The sequence below is a fragment of the Pyrus communis genome, chromosome 12, assembly GCF_041283825.1.
Source record: "Pyrus communis isolate YQ-2024b chromosome 12, ASM4128382v1, whole genome shotgun sequence".
Lineage (NCBI taxonomy): Eukaryota > Viridiplantae > Streptophyta > Magnoliopsida > Rosales > Rosaceae > Pyrus > Pyrus communis.
The window spans coordinates 17,158,337-17,175,278 of NC_142576.1; positions in this window are offsets into that span (position 1 = coordinate 17,158,337).

A 16,942-nucleotide genomic window follows, 5' to 3' on the forward strand; every position below is an offset into this window, starting at 1 on the left:
GGAAAACTCAAAATTTTCAGTTTTTATTATTATTTTTTATTTTTTAACAAACAATATTATCTACACTAAGGAGTGAGAGAGTGAGTTAAGTCTCACAATGGGTTAGCAATAATGCGGTTCAAATTCACCATTGACAATAATCGAACCTAAGATTTTTCACTAACAATAATGTGGTCCAAATTAATTTTTGTTAATAACATACAAATCCCCTATAGCAATCACAAAGTAAACATCGAAACCATGTGTTATAATAGAAGGCAGGGTACAACCAATTTTGATTACAGAAGACTTTGAAAAGCCATCATAGTCCTAGTCCTATACAAAAATGCAATGGCCTTCTTTGATGAGCCTCTTTTTGGCACTAATTTTCCAACTTTGGCATATCGTTAGGCTTTTGTGATTGTTTCTTTACGTCACTTTTGGGCGTGCATAATTAACTTTTCCTTGATAATTGGTATCCCCCTCAACCTAATATCATGCCCACTTCAATGAGCGAATTTTTTGTGTGCTGGGAACACAGTTTAATACATCCAATGTTATAATACTAGTGGTTGGATACTGGAAAAAAAAATTTCAATCACTTGTATTATGATACTTAGTGTACTAAGAGCATCTCCAATGGGAGTCCCTACTTAGGAACTCATTTTAGAGTTTTAGAGGAATATTCGAGTCTCTAAAAGAATAATGTCTACAATGAAAATTCCTTATAGTATATCCCTAAATATAGGGACTAAAATATTAAAAAAATATTATGTGGACACCCACCTCTTTTCACCGGTTAGAGAGGCCCTCTTTAATACATTAATAAAAGATGTTCACAGGGACCAGAAAGACTCGATCATAGGAACTTAGACCACCTATGCGCTGGTAAATGAAAACCACCTCGACTGGATCAGAGTAAACAAGTATGCCGAATCAGGCCGTCCCTTGCCTTGAAAGAATTCACACATCAATGTTGATTGCTTGGTTTAGATTGTCTCTGACTTTCGTATTCACCGAAGTTCAGTTGAGGAGGCAACCGATCGAGAAATGGGTTTTCAAGTACACGCATACAATTCGGCCTTCTTTTAGTAAGATGGACGAGAGCCCGTGGCTGTGGCTTTTCGACTTTCTCGGCACGATCTTGCTACTTTAGGAGCCTACCTTTGAGCGCCTGAATCAATTCAACAAAAAGAGGTAAAATCTAGCTGTCTTCGAGCAAGCTCTTAGCTTTCATCGTGAGTGAGAAAGGAATTGAGGCTGCATCTGCTCTTCATTCCATTGAAATATTGTGATCGTTTATAAAATTAAAAAACTATCTCTACTGTTGATTTTTGAAGAAATAAAAAGAAAAGGCAAATGAGAAGTTGCCCCACTTTTATTTTTTTGAATCAAGAAAAATATATTAAAGGGAAAACCCTCGAGTACAACCGTTCTCTACAGAATCAAACTGAAGAGCATGAAGAGCAAAAGGAATACAATGATCTCAAATATGACAATCAATAATAAGAAGGCTATGGCGAGCGAAGGCATTCGCCACAAAGTTAGCCTCTCTATAAATATGTTTCTAGTCAATGCAATCAAAATTGGTCGCCGTCCACTTGATATCTTATAATAGGAACCAGATTCCATGGCGTCGCACCCCGATCCAACACTAACTGAATGACCAACTTAGAGTCAGAAGTTGCCCCACTTGGGCGGGTTCAAAAAACAAGAAAAAAGCCATAAATAGCAGCACTACTGCCACTCAAAATTAATATGAAGTCCACTATTTGAGTCCCAATATGTAGTCCTCATATTTGAGAATTCTTTTGAGGTATCCGGCGAGTCCCTATGTATTAAGATACTTTGAGGACTTCAATTCCGGCCTATTGGAAGTCATTTGTCCTTGTATTTAGAGATTATACTGTTGTAGGGACTCTATTTAGGGTCTCAATTGGAGATGCTCTAAGTTGTCTTCCCGACACACACAAAAATTTCATCACTTAAACAACTTGATCCGACCTTTTAAATTATTTGTTTATGTTTTCAAAGATCTTAAAATGACAACTGTATCTCTTAATTTAACAGCCTTGGTTTTGGTTGTGGGTTCACTGTATTTGTCGACAAGTCTTTCTTAATTATACTTCTAAATCATGATTGGGTGAACCTCCTCAATTACTAAATATATATTAGGACCTATAAGCATTTCTTGTTTATTATTTTTAAGGGTTGTTTTAGGCTTTTTAGCTAAAATGATTTGAGATTAGCATAACCTCTCACTTTTGTCTGTGACATTGAAATATGATAAAAATGGTTTTTAAATTTATCCACCATATATCAATTTTTATCATTTCGTAAAAAATTTATCAATCATGTTATGGAGCACTTATATTTCCTAAACCGTAACCCTTGAAGCAGTTATATTCTCATGTTCTGACGCACTAAATTGCATGCACTAAGACAAGTCCAAGAAAAAAAAAATGAAGTCATACCAGAAAACTAACAACCAACCGAGGAAAAAAGGACTGACAACATTTGCAAGCCTACTCCCTGATAATAAAACCAAAAAGTTGTGTTACCAAGTCTAATAATTCATTAGTTTCTCTCTAAAACAATGAAAAAGATATGAAATTTTATTTCATGTGAAGCTTACAGTGTTCATTGTTAGGGTTTTGTTCTACAATGGAGAAAGGGTGTGAGTGGCTTTGAGATTTTTTTAATTTTTTTTTGAACAATTGATATTATCTATATTAAGGGGAGGGGGGCGCTAAGGCTCACAATGTGCTAGTATAATGTGGTTCAAATTCGGCTTTGGTGAGAATCGAACCTAAGACCTCTCACTTACAAATGAAGAGGAATACAACTAGACTATAGTACTAAATAGTTAGAGTTGAAGAAAATAATAATCTTCGCATATGTATGTTAAAAGTAATTTGGAGTGTATTTAGATTTTTTTTTTTTTTTTAAACTATGTAAGATCAAAATTGTCGTTGTATATTATTGTATATAAATCATTAATAATTAATAGTTTTAATGTAGAGTGTGTTCAACAATATGAGAAACTCTTTTTTAATTTTACTTATTTTTTAGTTCTTTTTTTTTTTTTTTATCCCAGTGCTTTGATGTTCATGTGGCTCCATATACTAATTTTCTAATTTAATAAATTCATATCCATAAATATATTCTTTAGAATGAATCCAAATCTTTTAGGTACAATAGATTAAGGATTGATAACGTTCGTCTGATGTATTATAAAGAAATTGGAGACACGAGTTACCTGCAATATTCTAAGAAAGGTTGAAGGAAATAAATTAATGTTGTACATTTTGATTTGCATTCGATTCATAATGTTAGTGAATCACACAAGGATGGTAAGAGAGATGTTAAAATATTTTCGTAAATCTTTCTGACCCTCAAAAGAGTTGACTATTGTGGCTTCGCCACGAGCTCGTTTAAAAAAAGGGAAAATGTGGCTTTGTTTGTTTAAATAGTAATAGCTATTCATATTTAGCAGTTCGGTAATAAGTTAGGTTCAACTTTTTCAAGTGGCACGTCTATGTCACATTTCCATATGAATAGACTAACCTCCACCATATCTTGCACATGAACAATTTCATGTGGCGCGTCAATATTGTCAATTTGTTGACATTGACCCGCAAACTTAATTATTTGATATTTCATTACAAGTCAAATACTAATTGTAATGGTTTATATATAATCATCCTTCTTTTCCTTTGTTATTTATGGATGATAAACTGTGTTGTCGACCAATAATTAATCAAAATATGGTGCTTGTTTTGGAACAAACGATATTATCTACATTAAAGGGTGAGATAGTGGGTTAAGCCTCACAATGAGTTAGCAATAATGTGATTCAAATTTGTCTTTGCTGAAAACCGAATCTATATAAGGTGTCTCACTTACAAGTGAAGAAGAATATCACTAGATAGTAGTACTTAGTGGCAACATGGTGTTTGTTATTAGGACTTACTTATAAAAAGAAACATGAAAATGGTAGGTACACCTCTCCTTTGATAATTAAGTTCCACATGTGGCTAATGTATAAATGGTTTTTTTTTAGGTCAACCATAATGCATATGTTGTAACAACCCGTCCGTAATATTACAATTTTATTAATTTTAAAGGAGTGAATTAACGAAAATAACCTTGAGGCAAGATTGTTGACTTTCGTTGACCGTATTTTCGTGATGCGTACGAGCTACCATTTTATTGTATTATTGAAGTACTCGACAGTACGAACACGTAGGTGTAAGCAGAATCGAAATCGAAGTTACGATGAAGATTTTACGGAACTACGAATCCGAAAAATACTTTTGTAAAAATTACTATTTATTATTTTATATATTTCTCATAATTAATATATTATTATTTTAATAATCTTTTATTATTGTTTTAATATTATTCGGGGGATATTTTTAATAGTTTAATAATATTTTTAGGCCCGTGGGACCCACACCTCACCCAAGCTTTCCCCTCATTTTCTACCGTGTGTCTCCATCTTCTCCAACAAATTCGGATCTATCTCTCTTCACTCACGCTCTCATCTCTCAACTCTCTCTTGTCTCTCTCTCTGTGCAAGTGCAGAGAATCTTATAAACCCGAGCACCATCACTTGCCGACTCCAACGAGCTAAACCGTCAAATCACCACACCTTATCATTCCCTACACCTTTGTTAAACTCAGATCTTCATATCGAACCTAGACTAGACCCTACGTGTTACTGTATCACCGTTTTTGTTCAAGGAGTTTTTCGACGAGTTCTCCACGATCCCGACCAAGGTAAGCCTGGGGACTTCCTCGATCTTTCCTTTCTTGTTCTCTGAGTTTACTTCTGAAGTTACGCATTTGTTTTGGTGGTGTTCAAGCGTAGAAAAACCTCGGGGAGCCTAGAAAACTGGTAGGGAAAATCTGTGGCCATCCGACCACTTTCAGACCAACTTCCCGGCTAACACCGACCACGACTGGGTTACCAATAAGTATAGACCAACTCCCTACATTTCTAGCTTCAAGTTGGTTTTTGTATCATTTATTTTGGTGGTGAATCAAGCTAGATTAGCCTTGGAAGTTGGCCCAGAAATCAGGTCGAACCTATGCTTCGCGAAGACGGCGAGTATTGTTGTACTCGCAAGCCTGTGGGCTGCGCGTGGAGTACACGCACCTCCTTAGAGGTATTGTGCTTCGCTGCCATGGACGGCGGTGTCGACAACTTTTCTGATCAACTTTCTGGCGATTCAATTTGCCGTGTGGCCTCTCGGGCCGCAATCCCGTTGCGGTGCTTGGGCGCGCGTGCGACGTCGTTTAGGGGAACCTGAGGTCCCTTCTTAAGTTTCTCGACATGCCGAATTCGAATATGCTATCCATTTTTTGAAATTCGGCAGTTTTAAAATAGTTTCTTTATTTGTCATACTTTGTACGAAAATGCATTTATACGTTAGTACATTATATATTAACGTAAATGGTTACGTTTCTAGGTGAAGTGCATTGCAAGGATCTTCGATGCCCGCGTGGCGGGTTCAACTTGATGACATGATTTGTGAGTGGGTCTTCGCTTTTAAATACTATATATATTTATCTAGTTTCCATATATATGTTTAATAAAGAATTTACTACTATATTAGATTAACGTTTATAAGAATTAGCGAAATGACGGAATTTACGAAAGTATGCTAAATCCTACAAGATGCACAGGTATATACGGCCATGATCAATATTTTATTTGAATAGTATGTTGTTGACTAGATTTATCGAATCACTGTGGTATGACTATATTTTCGTTGTCTGCTCATTGCTACACTAGTGTTTGTACTTGCCCGGGCCAGGGCCAGGCTTCACGTGTATGTTCACATCTCACCATACCCTCACTTTGGTTCCATTGTAGGTGCCAATCCTGTCCTAGATTGCTATAGGCAATTAGGACTCATATGTGATGCGCATAGCACCAGTCTTCACGTGATTGTAGTACAATTGTAGTACTAAAGCGTAAATCATTATTACACCCAGTCATGTTCATGTTAGAATACCTCTACATGAACTTGTGTGTCAGATGAGCCCTCAATATGATATGTTTGTCTATACGAGATTATGTGATTTTCGGACGTTAGATGTTTATTTACGAAATATATTGTGACGTATTGAATTCTTGAGACATTGCAGGCTACGGTAAGTATTTTCATACTATACATAGTATATATATTTGGAAACTATACTTGTTTTACGGCGAGGGGTTATTATGTTTTGAACAGGTTTTACAAAGCTTTATTTTTTAGGCCCACTCACCTTGTTTTTCACCCTTCCAAATTTTAGTAGCTGAGCTTTCGTATCGACGGGGATTCTTGGCAATCTTGGTATTGGAGATTACCTTCGATGGTATAATTCTTATTGTACTTTACTGTACTTTAGTTGTACTCACATGTGAATTGGGTTCAATCCTGCTCATAAGCACACTCTTATATTTAGGCACTTTTGGGTTTAAATTTATCCACATTTTCTACATCACTACACTTTATGGCTTCATCACCTCCCGGCGTTGGTCAACACAGCTTGATTCAGAGTCCAGGTGGACCTTCCAGGTCGAGGTGTGTTGGTTTGGTATCAAAGCATAAGTTTGGGTAGTATTGTGGTCATCGCACACGTGATGTAAGCATTTTCGGTTTTTGAACCTAATGTCGAACCATGCCACCTTGTGTAATACGAAAAGAAAAAATGGTAGCTTTTCCTAAGTTTTGGGTTACTTAGACGACTTATCGACCTTCTAAAAAAACATTTTGGTGACCGCCTTTAGACTTAAATAAAGAACCTCTCTGCCAAGGAAAAATTCCAACTTGGGATAGATTGTTAGCTCTAAACCAAGGCTAATGTATCGGTAATTATGTGCCACCAAAGATTTACTAATCAATCCTACTACTATTGTCTCGTCATCATTACCAACCATTTCGAGATAGGAAACCAGAAATAGTTTTGATTCCTTGGCAGCACCCATTAGTATGCCACCTATTGGAATTTCTATGAAGTTTTTCCTTCCATCGAAATTTCCAGAAATGTCTTAAGTGACAATGTGGTGCTAAAGTGGTAGCACTCGATAGAAGAACATCTAGGGGACAATCACTTTTGGTCCCCGATAGCACTAATCTTCTCAAACGTACTAGTTATAATTTCGGATCTTCAGGAGGAAGATCAAATCTCATTATATCTGTTCTAAAGTAGGTTATTAGCAAATTCCTTTTTCTGGCTTTAGGACATTTCAATTAACATTAGTTTCCAGAATTTCTTTCGATGCTGTACTCGCCATTTTGATGAGTATATGCATGAGAGTGCGAGTTTCAGAAGCAGTAATCAATTTCCCCTAGAACCAACGAAACCAACTCTTAGGATCAATTCCTTACCAACCATCTAAAACCATCCACACGAGCGAGCTTTAACCTGTAATCAACCTACAGTGGGGCTACTAATCGATGACACCATCAGATATCCAGAAGCTATCAACTAGTATTCAGGCGGTATAATTTCTAATACCGAACTCATGCTAGTATCTGGGAGTGATACCTTTGTGCCAGAATGCCGGTTCACAGTTTCTGAGTAACGAACAATATCAAAATAGCATTATTACATTAATTAGCAGCACAACTGATAGACTAATTAACAATGACAACCTGAGCCGAATAAATTAAAATTGTGGAAACTTAGGAGCAAGCCTTGTTGGAAAACAGTAAACTTGTAGTTGTTTTAACTTACTTTCCACTTAGGTAACCATACCTCTTCGACCAGCCATATTTTCGATCACTTCCACATGCAAACATTAGAATTGTAGCATTAGTTAAACTCCCATTGTAAGAACGAGATGAGTATTGAGGAAGTTGTGAAGGCCTTTAGTACATAGCCTTGTGAAAAGAAGTAGTATGGTACGTTTCGAGGGCATATATATCCGGCGTCACTTCTCAGAATTTATCTAAGATACCACTGAAGTGAGAAGTAGAATACACTATCAATCAACTTTCTAGTATTACACCTATTTTCCTTGCATCTCATTGAACAACTTCGACGTCATTGAGAAAACTTAGTTACAAGAACTTACCAATTAGAAATGTACCCAACCAAACACTTTATTTTAGAGAATCTCAAACCTATTCGCAAAGGTGAAAGACTCAACCTTAGGATCGTACCTAGATTTTAGAAACTCAATCGGGTGACAATTAAAACCGTTGATACCCATATTTCGAATTGATGGTCTACCCAACCAACTTTTAGAGTCCGAGTTTTCTTCCATAGCCTGATGAATTCGTAGTAGTCTTACTAATGACTTTCTTATCAACCCAAGCAATGAAATCAAAATTTCTAAACACAGACAGTCAGCTTTATACCAAATTCCTCTAGTGTAGCTTTATTTAGATCAAGTACTTTTTTGGGAGACATGATCTCTTCAAACAATATTCATTTCTTTTCCCAAAAGGTTGTAACTGTAGAAATTGAAATCCTCACCAAGTGTTGTTGTAAATTATGAGATATCCTTGACCTTGTCAATTTTTATCGGCAATTTATTAGCGACTTTTTAGCTGTAGCGTTTCTCCTCACAAGTTGACTGAGGAAAGTTGGTTTAATTTTAGACGTTAAATGCGAATAAAGTTTCTAACAACTGAGGTGTTATCTATCTCTTACCCTTGTTCGTACACTTTTCGATAACATCGATAATTTCAAAATCCACGATGACATTTTCTTTGGATGTTTTGTCTATGTAGATGCATCACGACGAAGTACAGCTTGTGCTTCCCAATGGTTGGACCTGTACAAAATGAACAATCTTATTTATGACTTAGAGTCAGCAATTAACACCTTCATTTGAAAATCGGATGACACTTCTCTGTGGAGAAACGTGCCCATAATCTTTACCAACCTTAGACTTCTCAAATACATTCTCATTTAAAATAAGCTAAATTTCTGACAGTGATGATGGAAGAACCAAATCAACGTCTACGATTGCACTGTCGTGTATTACCCTAGTTGTGCAAATGTAATTATTGATGAGCGCAGTAAACGACACATGTATGCTTGAACACTTTCTGCCTGCCCTACCTTATTTCAATTAGAATTCATGAGTATTGACGTGACGTTGCCTACAAATCAACAAGAAATCATTTGAGAGGTTATAATCACTTCCTGTATTCAAATGGAGATAGGAAAATATCATGATGAACCTCCGGTATGAGGTATTTTGTATATGTGGAGATTATGATGATGTTTCGGTGATTATCAACCGACTTGACAAGTCAGCTTACTTTCCATTGGTCCAAATGGACTACATTTTAGACCACTTGGTAAAATTTCTCATTCTTGAATTTATCAAATTTTCTGGCGTTTCAATCAACATCTATTCTGACTATGATTCCATATTCACCTCTTTGTGCTAGAAAACATTCCAGTCGACGTTAGGTATGTGTTTATCCAACTGCACTTCATATAATGCAAACAGATCATTTAGGAAAATCGCTCGAACATCTAAACTTTCGTTGTGACCATTAATTCCTCAATCACCCAACAAATACTTTGCTAAATAAATCTTTATCATTGGTGATTGAATATTCCAAAAGCTACAATTGTAGTGAGATATATGCATTTAATCCAGTTACCTTATATTTTAAATTTGATGGACTAGTTTTGACCCTCAAATTCTTGAGTGTTCTTTTAGCCTTCTCGACATAATTTTTCGCTAAATTTGAGAGAAATTCACTATGAATCTGCTTGCTAAGGCGTTGTGAACCATATTGTTCGATTACATGGTGTGCATGTCACTACTGTATCTCACCTTGATGCACGTTTCACTTCCAAGTCTTGGGAAGTCTTCTTGAAGACCATGTGCACTAAGTTTTTGGCTAGTACCACATTTCACCCTTAGACTAACGGTTAGTTTGAACAAACTATCCAAACCTTGGTGTACATGTTGCGTTATGTTCGTTATACAGACTTGGTATGGTTGTAACAGACATTTATCTTTGTTAGAGCTGCGTGTAACTACGGTTATTATTTCGTTTATGTGTATGGTACCATTTGAGTTGTTGTATAGAGATTTTACGTACAGTACATGTTTGACAGACGAGTATTACGAACAGGAATACGAATGATTGGGATTACGATGTAGCAATATTGTGTGCTATTGACTTTGTCGCCGAAAGGGTAGTGTGTGTGCGCAATTGAGGCTTAAATCAGACGATATACGCGTGTATTTCCCCAATGGGGGGGCATGATGGTAATAATGCACCCTCAGGAATTTCTTACTTGCTTATCGAGATAATAATGAGTTGTCAGTGTTACGGGGTTGCAAATTGTAATATCGATAACTTATTCGTTGGGTTCGTTAATCAAGTGGGCAAGTACTCTCGTCTACTTTAGTATTTTTATTTATTGTTTGGGCTTGATCCAAAGATACTACACGCATATCTTCGGAGTACGTGACGGAATGACAATCTCTTTTGGGGACAAATTTTTTTTTAAGGTGGGTAGATTGTAACAACCATTCCCTAATTTTACGATTTTATTAATTTTAAGGGAGTGACTTGACGAAAATGCCCTTGATGCGAGATTGTTGACTTTTGTTGACCGTATTTTCGTAGCACGTATGTCCTATCATTTTATTGTATTCTCGAAGTACTTAAAGATACGAACGCGTAGGCGTAAGAGGAATCGATATTGGAGTTACGATGGAGATTTACGGAACTACGAATCCGAAAAATACTTTTCTAAAAATTACTATTTATTATTTTATATATTTCTCATAATTATTATATTATTATTTTAATAATATTTTATTATTATATTATTATTTTAATATTATTTGGGGGATATTTTAATATTTTAATAATATTTTTAGGCCTGTGGGACCCACACCTCACCCAAGCTCTCCCTTCATTTTCTGTCGTGTGTCTCCTTCTTCTCCAACAAATCCAGATCTATCTCTCTTCACTCAAGCTCTCATCTCAGCTTCATCTTGTGTCTTTCTCTGCTAGTGCAGAGAATCATGCAAACCTGAACACCATCACTCGTCGGCTCTGGCGAGCCAAATCGTCAAACCACCGTACCTTATCATTCCCCATACCTGTGTTAAACTCAAATCTTCCATCAAACCTAGACCAGACCTTACGCATCACTGTAGCATCGTTTCTATTCGACGAGTTCTCCACGATCTCGACCGAGGTAAGCCTTAGGACTTCCTCGATCTTTCCCTTGTTGTCTGAGTTTACTTTTGAAGTTACGCGCTTGTTTTGGTGGTGTTCAAGGTAGAAAAACCTTGGGGACAATTTTCCAAAAAACTGGTAGGGAAAAACCGTGGCTATCCGACCACTTCAAACCAACTTCCTGGCCAACACCGACCATGACTGAGCTACCAATAGGTATGGATTGACTCCTTACATTTCTAGCTTCAAGTTGGTTTTTGTATCGTCGATTTTGGTGGTGAATCGAGCTAGATATTAGCCCTGGAAATTGCCCCAGAAATCAGGCCGAACATGTGCTTCGCGAAGACGGCGAGTACTGTTGTACTCACAAGTGCTTAGGCTACACGTGGTGCTTCAGTGCTCGGGGCGTGGAGCACATGCGCCTTCCAGGAGTTACTATGCTCCACTGTCGTCCATGGCGGACGCAGACAACTTTTCCAACTAACTTTTCGGTGACTCAATTCGGCGCGTGGCCTCTTGGGCCGCCATCCAGTGGCAATGCATAGGGGAACCTGAGGTCCCTCCCTAAGTTTCTCAACGTGCCAAATTTGAATCAACCGTTCGTTTTTCAAAATTCAACCGTTTTAAAATAGTTTCTTTATTTGTCATACTTTGTACAAAAACGCGTTTATACGTTAGTAGGTCATATATTTACGTAAATGGTTTCGTTTCTAGGTGAAACACATTGCAATGATCTTCAATGCCCATGAAGTGGGTTCGACTTGACGACATGATTTGTGAATGGATCTTTTCTTTTAAATACTATATATATTTATCTAGTTTCTATATATATGTTTAATAAAGAATTTACTACGTATACCTAGATTAGATTAACATTTATAAGAATTAGCGAAATGATGAAATTTATGAAAGTATGCTAAATCCTACGGGATGCACTGGTATGTGTACTATTATGAACTTTTATATACGGCCATGATCAATATTTTATTTGAATAGTATGTTGTTGACTAGATTTATCGAATCACTGTGGTATGACTATATTTACGTTGTATGCTCATCGTGTGCTACACTGGTGTTTGTACTCGCCTGGGCTAGGGCCAGACTTCACGTGTATGTTCACATCACACCGTACGCTCACTTTGGATCCATTGCAGGTGCCAGTCCTGTCCTAGATTGCTATAGGCAATTAGGATTCGTATGCAATTCGCATAGTGCCAATCTTCACGTGATTGTAATACTAGAGCGTAATTCATTATTACACCCAGTCATGTTCATGTCAGAATAACTCTACATGAACTCGTGTGTCAGTATATGTCGATGAGCACTCGATATGATATGTTTGTCTATGTGAGATTATGTGATTTCTAGACGTTAGATGTTTCTTTATGAAATATATTATGACACATTGAATTCTTGAGAAGTTGCAGGCCATGGTAAGTATTTCCATACTATGTGTAGTATGTATATTTGGAAATTATACTTGTTTTACGGCGAGGGGTTATTACGTTTTGAAAAGGTTTTACAAAGCTTTATTTTTTCGGCCCACTCACCTTTGTTTTTGGCCCTCTAGGTTTTAGTAGCTAAGCTTTCGTATCGACGGGGATTATTGGCAATCTTGGTATTGGAGATTACCTTCAATGGTATAATTCTCAATGTACTCGACTGTACTTTACTTGTGCTCTACATCACGTGTGAATTGGGTTTGCTCACAAGCGCACTCTTTTATTTAGGCACTTTTAGGTTTAAATTTATCCACATTTTTCACATCACTACACTTTATGGCTTCATCACCTCCTGATGTCGGCCAATACAGCTTGATTTAAAGTCCAGATGGACCTCCTGGGTCAGGGTGTGTCATATATTGTTAATGATGTAATTTTATTGAAGACAAAAAAAAAAAATTGAATCTCCCAGCTAAATGTCATTGCTGAGTTTTTTTATAAGTCATTATTTATTTTTTATGGAATTATAATTAATTATCTAGAACTCTAGCATGAAGCGGTTTTAATTATAAGTAATGCTAAAGAGGTAGTACAATGTCGTCTCCTTAACATTTTTCTTTGATTATATATTTATCACCATTACCTCATGTTATTTATGTTGTGGATATGCCTATGTTAAGATTTTCAAATGTTTATTTAGGAAAATAGCAATAATAACATGAATTCTTTATCTCTCTCTCTCTCTCTCTCTCACACACACACACACACACATATATATTACTACTATGGAGAGAGAGTCGGATGCATAAGAAAGAGTACATACATGTCTAATCAATGCAGCTACAAGCACATATAACATGGAAGTTCAAATAAAAAAGATGCTTCAAATAAATTAATATTACGTGACAACGTAAGATGTGCACTACATTAATTAGGACTATTAGGAAGATTGAGTAAACTAATATTTCCTTAAACATTTCGGGTGGATGAATACAGTTGGTATATTATATTATATAATGTCCTATAAAATCAAAATGATGTACCTAATTAGAATGACCAAAAAACATTTGTTGGAGGCATGTTTTTAGAGGGGTAAATTTCCTGGCGAATGCCATCACTAGTGTTGGTTTTTTAGTTGATGATTTTAATGTTTGAGATGAAACTTTTTCTTTGACGGCTTTCTTTTTTTAGTGTACTCAAACGGATTGCCCTAGGGGTTTTGCTCTTTAATGAAGTTTTTTTCTATCAAAAAAAAAAAAACATTTTGGTTTAAATTAAAACGATTGAAATGAGTTTAGTAAGAAAATAAATGGAACATGCACACTAAAAAGAGATTGATTAAATTGGCTTTAATTCATTTAATCCAAATTAATAGAGTTCATGGTGAAACAATATGCATGTAATAGTCTAAGCTACGATCATAATAGATCATGATGAGTGCCCACTACACATAATATGTGGTACCCGAGATCAACTTCAGGTAACTTCTTTTAGACATGGAGAAAAAACAAATTGATGAAGGTAAAGTGGGGAGGGGGACCATGAAGGCATGAACCAGGAAAAGCCCTGAGACATGGAAGAAGAGGGACCATACACACACACACGCACGCACGCACGCACACGCCATGTATATGTATTGCCTTTTAATGGAAGGCATCCCCCTTTTTTAAAGAAATGGAGGACTAGTTATGAGACTCATTTTATATCGAATTTTAACGACTCGAATCGTCTATTTTGTAGTCTTGATTCGGAGATAATCCTTGCAAATTAAAATTCAATTGAATCTGAAACCATTTGCCGATTTAATTGCTATGATGAAATTTCAATGTTTCTTAGAATATAATGTTCGTCATTTTCTTGAACTCAAATATTTCTAAGTAAGTAATGCTAGGGAGACTAAATTTATAAACAAAATTTGCAAACCAAATGATGTGTCACCAATATAAAATGAGCACATTTATCAACGTTTAAGTGATCATTCAACTATCAACTTAGACCATCTCCAAAATAGATGTTAAATTTTAAACATAAAATTTAAATTTGAAGGCTTATGTGGCACATTAATCTTTATTTATTTATTATTATTTTGTTCCCCAACCAATATGTTAAATTTAAACAATTATTTATTACATTATTTACTTTTTGTAGTTGTAATTAGTATTTTAAAACAAAAGATAAGTATAAAAAATTATGAAAAGCATTTATTAATTACAAAAAATAGATTTGAAGCTGCTGTCAAATTTGACGGCAACTTCCTCTGCCTTTTCATGTCATGTCATGTCATATAGGAATTGGCATTTCGGTTGGAAAACACTATTGATGTCTTTTTTTACTATTATTGCTGATGTGGACTATTTGACATCTCATTTAGAGACGCTCTTACATATCTTTTTTTACAATATAAGATGAACTGACACGATTTAAGGATCCTCATAAAAAGGATTGGGATAGGATCCTGGGGAAATCAGTATTCGTTTTGCCTGTCAATAAGTAGTACGTGACAAGCCATGTGGTGAGTTGATCGAAGATGCCTGCTATTTCAAACTCTGCTAGCAATAAGCCAATTCGCATTTCATGATAGCATGCCCACTAACTATGCACACGTTTTCCTTTTGCTTTATCGCAGTGAAAAGGAATGTGATTTGACCGATTTCTTGATTCATGATTATATGACGTATCGATAAATGGTTATTTGTAAGAGTGAATGTTTAAGTTCTGTTACCCTTTCTCCCCTTTGTCTTTAATGATTTACTGAAAGCGTATGAGCTGCTAATAATCTGTTGATCGTGATTATACGGTGACAAAATCATCAGTATTAATCTTTTGATCGTGATTATATTTTGTGACAATTATTAATTAATAAAATGAGCTGCTAATTAATAAGAAGTAAGAACTACTAATCAACAAGTCAACAACAATGCATGTGACAAGATCTCAGAATCGATATGTATTGGTCCATGAGTTTGAACGTAAACAATTATATGTCATGCAGGCGTTGGTAGGGTTACGATGTCATATGATGAAATACATGAAATGAGAACATGCAAGGTTCCTGGGGGGCCTGCTGTGGTGGACAACCAGTAATGTCACAAATGATCGACCACGGCCAAACTGCGAATATTTGGCCTACTTCTGTCCATACATCTCTCACTCTTACCACCTAGTGTTGAATATATTAGCTTGACGAAAAACTTTTCGGTTCTTCGAAATCTTTTAACAGATTAAAAACTCCAGATAAAATATTTCCGAGTATACTAGAAAATCTATCTGTATCTGTGGTCGTCTTCTATATAATAATTGTGAGGGGGAGGGGGTTTTCAATGGGGTCTGGCCAATTTTCGTGCTAAGTGATTGGTTGGTGGCTTAAGCTTGCATGCATGTTCAGTTGTATATTTCAGATCCATAGTAAAGTTTATTAGGATTACTGAGAAAGTTCAGCTAAGAACTTAGAATGTTCTCCTTATTTATAGCACTTTAGTTTGAACTTAGAAACGTATATATTATCCTTTTTAAGATTTCTAAGTGCTAATTGTAAAACGCACTTCAGCATATATTTCGCATTGGACTGGGCGTTGTGGTGCTACCTTACCCGAACTTGACCCATTAATTCGGATAATAGGACCTGTTCCGGTAGTATCAAAGAAAATATATTTTAAATCAATAAATAATAAAGGAAAAACCTAATACTAAAAACCTAAGTGAGATCAAAGAATTCAACAGTAAAGACTTAATCTCACATAAGTGAGATCAAATCATTTGGCTATTGTTGTAGTAAGGCTTTTAATAATTTTTTAATTTACGTAGAATTGTGAAAAATATATAATAATAAAATACTTGAAGACCCTTTTAGTTTCGGAGAAACCCTCGAGTCGGATTCTGTGTGTGCGAGGCTTTCCTTCTTCTTCTCTTTCGATTTCATCATCTTTCAATTTGAACTTGAGGGGTTAGGGTTTGCGAATTTATCCAAATCAAGGCCAACTAGATTTATGATAAATTTCAGGAATTGGAAAGGTTTCACGTTGAATTTGGATTCTTTTGGGTCGGGCTGTGAATTTGTTGATGGATACGGAAGATTGTGAGGCTGGGGCTGATGGCCGAGATTCGGGTGCAATTTTGTTGGAGTCGAGGAGGGAAGAGGGAGATAAATTTTTTTACTTTTTATTTTTATTAATTTATTAATTTTAAATTTTTTAATATACATATAGGCTCGTATTAACACGTGACATCCAGTTATTGTTCACATAGGCGTCACGTCACAGGTTCACGGTTATTTTAATAGATAGCTTAACAGATGTATAAAAATGTCTTAGAATTATAATTTTAGGTATCAGATTGGGACAAAAAAAAACTTAATGT